This window comes from Miscanthus floridulus, chromosome 7, assembly GCF_019320115.1.
Source record: "Miscanthus floridulus cultivar M001 chromosome 7, ASM1932011v1, whole genome shotgun sequence".
Classification (NCBI taxonomy): Eukaryota; Viridiplantae; Streptophyta; class Magnoliopsida; order Poales; family Poaceae; genus Miscanthus; species Miscanthus floridulus.
Window position 1 is genome coordinate 102,334,134 of NC_089586.1, and position 8,023 is coordinate 102,342,156.

Here is an 8,023-nt window from a genome sequence, read left to right on the forward strand (position 1 = left end):
GAGGCCCTGTCTCTCTGACTGTCTGGCTTGCCTAGTTGCTCCTCGTGAGTGGAACTGTTGCTGTTAGTGCCTTCTTCACACTTCCTGCAAAACTCTAGATCCACCTTAACCTTAAGATAATAACAGAACTCTGAAGCTGGAAAGAGAAGTTTACATTTCAGTACTTCACAACCCTGGATGGCTGCAAATTGTAGGAATCAAATGGTGGAATCTATCATGACAAATAAATTCGTAGCTGCATTATTACCACCGTGCATGGCAGATTTCACAAGCCAATGGATGGTTGACTAACAACAGTTAGATAAATTATCCATGCCATCGGTACCAGTTGCAATCCAGGTAAACAAAATATTCCATGCACTAGAAAGTAGTAACTGATCTACAGCGATGGTCAATTTGGAACATAAAAGGGGCCATCGTTGAGTTGTCAGATGTTACTTCTACTCCCTCCCGTAAACAATACTCATTCGTTTGTTGGTTTCAACCAGCCCAAACCAGCCAGCTAACAGTGTTTTTCTCTCACAACAAACCAGCCCCAACCAGCCCAAACCAGTCCAGAAACCAACCAGCGAACCAGGCCGACTGTTTTGAACATGTCAGTATACTTTGGACAATATTGCCAAATGGTTTATGATATCATGAAATTATTTTTCAGAACAATCCACATGTATAATTTTCATGGTTCCAAACTAAGTATTTGAAGCCTATTGATTGTCCAAATTCTAAAAGCTTAATCAAACCTTATCTGAGAGATGTTGAAGTATTTGTGATTGTGACCCAAAATGAATAATGCTAGCTTCTGCATAGGAGCATAAGCACCTAAACAACAAAAAAACAAAAAAAAGCTCCCAGTTCACAGGAAAGGAGAAACCATGATGCAGTTGGAAAACCAAATGAATCAATAATGTTGGCTGAAGCATTTCACATGGGAATCATACGCTACAAGGAAGCTATGTGATCGATGTACTATAGCTGTATTTTGACTTATTATTTGCCGCTTGCCAGCTTTCCCAGTGTTCCGTGGGCCAAAGGGTTATCTCCATGATCGTTGATCGGTACGGCCAGCCAAATTCGTCATGCATGCCTGAAAATTCCTGCAATGTACAGATGTTCTCATAAATGCGAATGGTACTTGGAAGGACGGTGCTTAAGGCTTGACGTAAATATTGGAGGGCCCCCCCCCCCCCCCCCCCCCCGCCAAGCCATGGCGGTGATCTGCTGGCGGCAGATCCACCGCCACATATGGTAATATTTATAATGTTTAATATTAATGGATCTATTGTCAACGTATATAAAGCGAAATCCGATTTCACAAAAAAATATAAATTAAAATAAATTATAAAATAATAAAATACGAACGGGCCATCACCGTCGGTTAGCAACAAACCGGCAGTGTTGTCCTAACCATCACTGTCGGTTAGAAGCAAACCGACAGTGTTGTCTTGCTCAACACTGCCAACTTGAACCATGAACCGACACTGATACCCTAGGTCTGGACATCACCATCAGTTCAAAAACCCACTTCACTGCCGGATTTTGAACCGACAGTGGCATACCGGCAGTGATGGGGTTGACATCACTATCAGTCCTTAAAAACCGACACTGATCTACAGAAAACAGTGTCGGTTCCTGGCTCCACCCGGCAGTGTCCAGTTGAACAACACTGCCGGTTTGTAGTGCCAACCGACAGTGACGATTGCTTTAAGAGTGTCGGTTCTTGGCTCAAGCCAGTAGTGTTGAGCAAGCCTACACTGTCGGTTCATGGATCAAACCGGCAGTGTTATAGTAAATATCAGTGTCGGTTCATGGATCAAACCGACAGTGTTCTTGTAACTATCAGTGTCGGTTCATGGTTCAAGTCGGCAGTGTTGAGCAAGACAACACTGTCGGTTTGCTTCTAACCGCCGGCGGTGATGGTTACAACAACACTGCCGGTTTGTTGCTAACCGGCGGTGATGGCCCGTTCGTATTTTATTATTTTATAATTTATTTTAATTTATATTTTTTCGTGGAATCGGGTTTCACTTTATATACGCTACGTAGACGACAGGTCCATCAATATTAAACATTACAAATGTTACGATTACAATTCAAATATTCTTATCCACATCTCGATCCCTCAAAATAAAAAAGAAATATTCTTAGACTTCACACATGCTTCTCGGACTTCTTACAATAATCTGGCGAGCCGCTCTGGGCCATACCGGTCCTTGTACTTCACAGATTGTGCAATGAAAAATACTCCATCTTTTTCCAATACCTCGGCTAAGATGAATTTTGCTAGCTCCGATTGTAGTGCGACGATCTCCATGTCTAGCAGCCTTTCGTGCTTATATTTCTTGCGCTATCGTTCAAAAAAGATGATATCCAAAGAAGAATAGTAAATCATTATGTTGAATTATTAACAGATATAAATGAAATGGGGATTATACACACCAACTTATCGGCTTCTTCTGATTTCCCGACGATATAGCGAAGCATTGCCCACATTACATAAAACTCGCATTCATTGTTTCCCGCCGGCTGTGATAGGTATTTCCCCTCCATTTCGACAACCTTAAATGGGACCGGCGTCTCACCGATATGTCTTCTTCGGACACTGAGCAGCATTAAAAGGAGAAACATTAGAAAGCGGTATGTGTGATTAGAAAATAATAGTTATTAGAATCGCTTACTAATTCAGCACCGCCACCAGTGCATCGAGATGATAAAATGGTTTTTTCTTCGAGTCCCACACCTCGAGCAGATTTTTAGCAAGATTAACACAAATAAAGACGAAATGGTTGCTGCAAACCTAATTATCGAATAATCTTAACGAAAAAAGAAGCATAAAATTAAAAGCCGAGAACACATACTCGCAGTTGTAGGCTAGAAGTATGTGGGTTTTCTTCTTCATCGTGAATTCATCGAAAACAGCAATCAATCTCTGTTTCAGGTCTTCCACGTCACATCCATAGAGGCCTAGACATGTCCTCTCATTGACTCGCATGGGGTTCAAGAAGCCTATGTAATCCCATTTGTTTTTTAGAATGCAAAATTTTGTTATACACCTACATAAAATCATAGAAAGTGCTCAAAAGTTAACAATTTGTGTCTTGAGAGAGTAGTTAATTGTAATATCGTGCGTGTAGGGTACTTACATAGTCCACATCGTCAATATTTGAACATCGAGAGAGCATTTCTGGTATAGCTGGAACAAGCACTCCCACTCGACATCGAACTTCTCTTCTTCAGGATATTGGAAAACATGTGGCGAACAGATAATAACCTCAAAACCAAAGTCGTCCGTCTCTGTTGCTTGAGCCATGTAATATTCATGTAACTGGCGCATATATGTTGTCAGATTTTTATACTCATAATCGGGAACCAAAAGATTGCCTCTTTCATACTTCATTGCCGGTGTTCCCGTCCCTTGTACATCATAATAGATGTTCGCGGCCTCTTCCATGGTTAAATCAGGGTTGTCTTCGACTAACTTCATAATGTTTCTTAAATCTTTATTGTGTATTTCTTTGTCTCTTGTTGTAGCGTATTTATTCTGTGTTTGCCTTTCGAATTCGGACTTCAACAAAAACGGAGACAGTGAGGCACATAGATTGAATAAACTAACATAATCTTTCTTCGAGATGTGTGTTGTAAATTTTTCTTTCATCAAGGTGGTAACGTTGCCACTGAACGACCTTTTTCTTTTCTGTTGGTCCACTTTGAGAGCAGTAGCGACCGAATCCAAGGACCTTTTCTGCGACTACGAGGATATCCTTGATCTTGTTTTGGGCTGAGGTGGAGGAGGAGGATGACGACGAGAATTATGTTTTCCTGACGCTGATGAAGATGGAGGAGGAGGAGTCTCTTTTCTCAGGGCTGATGAAGATAGAGTCAGACGAGGAGGAATAGAAGGAGACCTCTATTTTCTCGGAGGTGATGGCTCCAGATGAGGAGGGGAGTGATCTCTGTTGGGAGATGGTGAGTGATCATCGCGAGTAGGCGAAGACTCACAGTCGTCCTCATCATCAGAGGACAATTGATGGTCAAGCTTAATGAAGCGCTTGCACCAGGCCACTTGAGAGCCCTTGTTTTGACCAAGTTTCGGTCTATCTTCCGCTACATGGTACTCAATGGGTATCCTGTTATACTTCTTATCAAGTATTTTGTCAATGGTGACGCGAGCTACCCTAGTGGAATTGGGCGGCCATTAATTGTCCCATCTCCCGTAGGCTAGGCCTGGCCGAGCGCCACCTTGTCCTTTGTCCATTCCTAACGGATGTACAACCTGACATTGACGGGTTCAGTGATGTCGTCCTCCGAATGAGGCACATTCGCCTCTTCTTCATTGAGCGGGGTTGATCCGTAGCTGCTGTGACCCCTAAACTGTGGGCTAAAGGCACTAGGAGTAGGGTTTTGTGGTACTACTGACCCCTTGGACAGCAAAATTTGCTCGACTCGTGCTTCAACGGTCGCCTCAATTCGTGCTTCTATTCTGTCTTCCATCTCTTTTAGTCTCCTCAAATACTCTGCCTCATGTTCCGCTCTACCCCTCGAGCGACTCCGGTAAGTGTTAGATTCTTAGGGGAATGCTAGTTTCCAAGGAACAACACCAGTTCCTCTAGTGCGACCAGGGTGCTTCTTGGTTTTGAGTGCTTGGGTGAGCACTTCTTTCTCCCTATTAGAAGTGCGAGTCCCTTGCCTCACCTCCTCAGTTACCTGGGAGATCCTCTGGATGAGTTCGCTCATGGGTTGATTTGAGGAGCTAAAGCTCCCATCCTCGGTGTGCCGTACATTTCTCCCCATACAGTATAATACTGCTCTAGGCTCCCAATCGACGATCTCAACCTAAACGCCTTTCTTAGCAAGGTGATCCATCTTTTGAAGTTCTGCTTCAAATTCTGGCATCTTTTTGGCGTAGCCACGAGAGCCGAGATGATGAGGATTCATCGCTTTTTGCGAATTCTCCTTATTCTTTTTGCTCAGTTCTAAGTACTCCTTAGATAACCTATATTCCTTGAAAGCCTGCCAGAAGTCCTTCTGCTTGCTAAACTATCCACCATTAAAATCTGGCTCTTTATTTTGGAGGACAAAATTCTTGTACAATGTCCCCATGATTTCTTTTGCTTTTTTCTTGACTAACTCCCTGTCATACTCGGCTAGAAAAGTGAAATACTCTGGGATCTTGACATCCCATATGTAATCCTTCTCGCTTTCGGGAACCCTCCACCGGTCATCATCTTTTCCAATCCACTTCCTGTACTTAATCGGGATAAAGTCCCTAACAAGTAACCCGAGGATAGTCTTGTATTTGGTCAAAGCTATAGGCAGTGAGAGTGGATCCCTGAATTCATCGAACTCAGTAATGTGCCAGTGCGCATTCCTACCAACAGGAATCTTTGACACGCCTTGCTTGGATCTGGCCTTCCTGCTACCCAAACCCTCTGGCTCCTCGGCCAGTGGAGGCTCCTGCTAGAGACACCAAGTAAGCTATGACCCTCTCAATTGATTAGCGTGTGTGGCTACATAGTGACATGATACCAAAGTTACCTGGCCATCTTGGTCATTTTGACCCAGATCGAGCAGGCTGGACGGGGTCCATGGCTGCTCGTTCTCACCGATCTGATTAACACCGTCACCGGTTGTCGGATCATGCGGCTCTCCCATCCCAGCAATATCAGCCGCTTCTTGTTGTCGATTAGTTCTTCGGCGATGGGGTAATAGGCGACGATGAGTCATGTCTGTGACACAATCGTGGTTAGTTTTGGCCACGAACAACTACTAATAACATATGTTCATATATATATATATAATATGTTTAATACAAAGTCTAATAATAAGTCCACATACAACAAAGTCAAATAATAGTTTATGTTCACCTAGAACAAATTCATTGTTTGATTGACCACATATAACAAAGTCCACCTACTGTTCTACGAAACTAAGCCTACATCAACTTCCAAATAAGAAAAGCGATGACCATAGCCACAAATAAAAGCATGATATCTTTACAAGACCAATGAGCAATTCTCCTAATCTTCACATCTCCAGCGGGTGGCTTCTCTTCGATCTCCAGTGCCAGCGGATGGCCATGGTTTACATTCATTGGACCATAGTAGGCCGGTTGCCTATGGTTTGCAAGGTAGGCCGGATGACTATAGTAGGCCCTCAAAGCTTCAGCTTCTGTGTTGTATTTTTTATATAAATTACCAGGGTAGCGATTGACTTGAGCATAGCAAGCTTCCTAGGTATGATAAATCCCAGGCATGTGACCAATATGCACTACATACCATGCCATGGTTGCCTATACATTTAAGTAAATTAGGCATGTGGTAAGTGGTAATGGTAACTCACTGAACAAGAGTTATTATTCAAGTTATATGGCTAAACTAAATCTATTTAATGTTCTTTATCCTTGACATGATAAAAAAATAACCTCAATAATTGGATTGTCTATTATTTAGAGATCAATGTGGTTTAGTAATCATACTTGCTGCTGTTGCTGAGCTAATTTTAAAAGTTGTTTTTAACTTTTTTTTCTAGAACAAACATCTATAGATGCCTTTTTTTAAGCATGCTATACATTCCATCAAAATCAATTGACACTCTACCTATAGCGATTATACCTGTATACATTTGACAAGAATCTATCAATTGACACTCTACCTATAGCTAAACCAAGGAGTAATAGCATGTAATTCAATCGAATAGGAATCAGCTGCTATTGGGAAGACAACAACCGTGGGGCATTTCATCGAACACTTAGCGGGCAGTGAGCCACGCACTCACCGTGGGGGTGGGAAAGCAGCTATCCGCGTGCGCTCCTGAAGGCCTCGGCAGTGCTCCGACGTCTAGCGGTGGACGGCGCGGGGAGTGCTCCGGCATGGGGCGATGCATGGGCGTCGGCGTCGAAGAAGAGGAGTGCGGGGCTGGGAACGGTGGTGCGGGGGGCGATGGACGGTGCTCCGGCGTAGGGCGGTGCACGGGCCTCGGCGTCGAAGAAGAGTAGCGCGGGGCTGGGAACGGCGGTGCGGGGGGCGGTGGACGGGTGCTCCGGCTTGGGACGGTGCACGGGCGTCGGCATCGAAGAAGAGGAACGTGGGGCTAGGAACGGTTGGCGCGGGGTTGAAATTTTTCAACCCGCGGTGGGCTTTTATACCAGACCTCATCATTGCCGGTTCTAATTAGAGACCGACAGTGATGGGAGTACATCACTGTCGGTTGTAAGTAGAAACCGACAGTGATGGGGGTACATCACTGCCGGGCCATTCTTTAAACCGGCAGTGATTGCCGTGTAGCGGTTACAACATAAGTAACTTATCTTTTTCACACTTTTCAAATACCTCCTACTAGCTCAACGGTTAAGACCCCACAACTCAGCCTCCGATACCCGTGTTCGAATCTCGGGCGGCCCAAATTTTTTGGTTTAATTTTATAATTTATTAAGCATATGTATTTCTATGTCGAAATGGCTTGAATTTTTTTTGGTTAAGTGTCTGAACTCTGTAGCCCGAGACCCGAGCTCAAACCCGAGGGCTGGCACAATTTTTTTTATTTTTTATATATCACTACCGGTTTTCAAAATAAACTGACAGTGATAACAAGCATCACTGTTGGTTTCTTCTCATCGCTGCCGGTTTTTTGAAACCGACAGTGATGTTTATATATATTAAAAAATTCTTTTATATACTGAATAAATAGAAGCATATGTATTCCTATGTTGAAATGGCTTGAAATTTTTTTAGCAACCTTGTACAGCCAAATTAAGATCCCACATGGGATCTTAGGGTTTTCTAATTATTTTTTTATTAATTATATTTTTCTGTATGCTGAATGAGACAAAAGAGGATGAATTTCATCTTGGACCCAATAGATTTTTCATCCACCTTCACAAAATTCTTATCCCTAGGGCACATTAGAGCCTGTGTAAAAGTTTGGCACCATTCCGGATCTTTTCGTGGGTAGACTCAGTTCAACCTATAATTAAATGGTCTCATCGCGCGGAAATTCAATTAAACCTCAGAAAGTAGCAAACCATCTC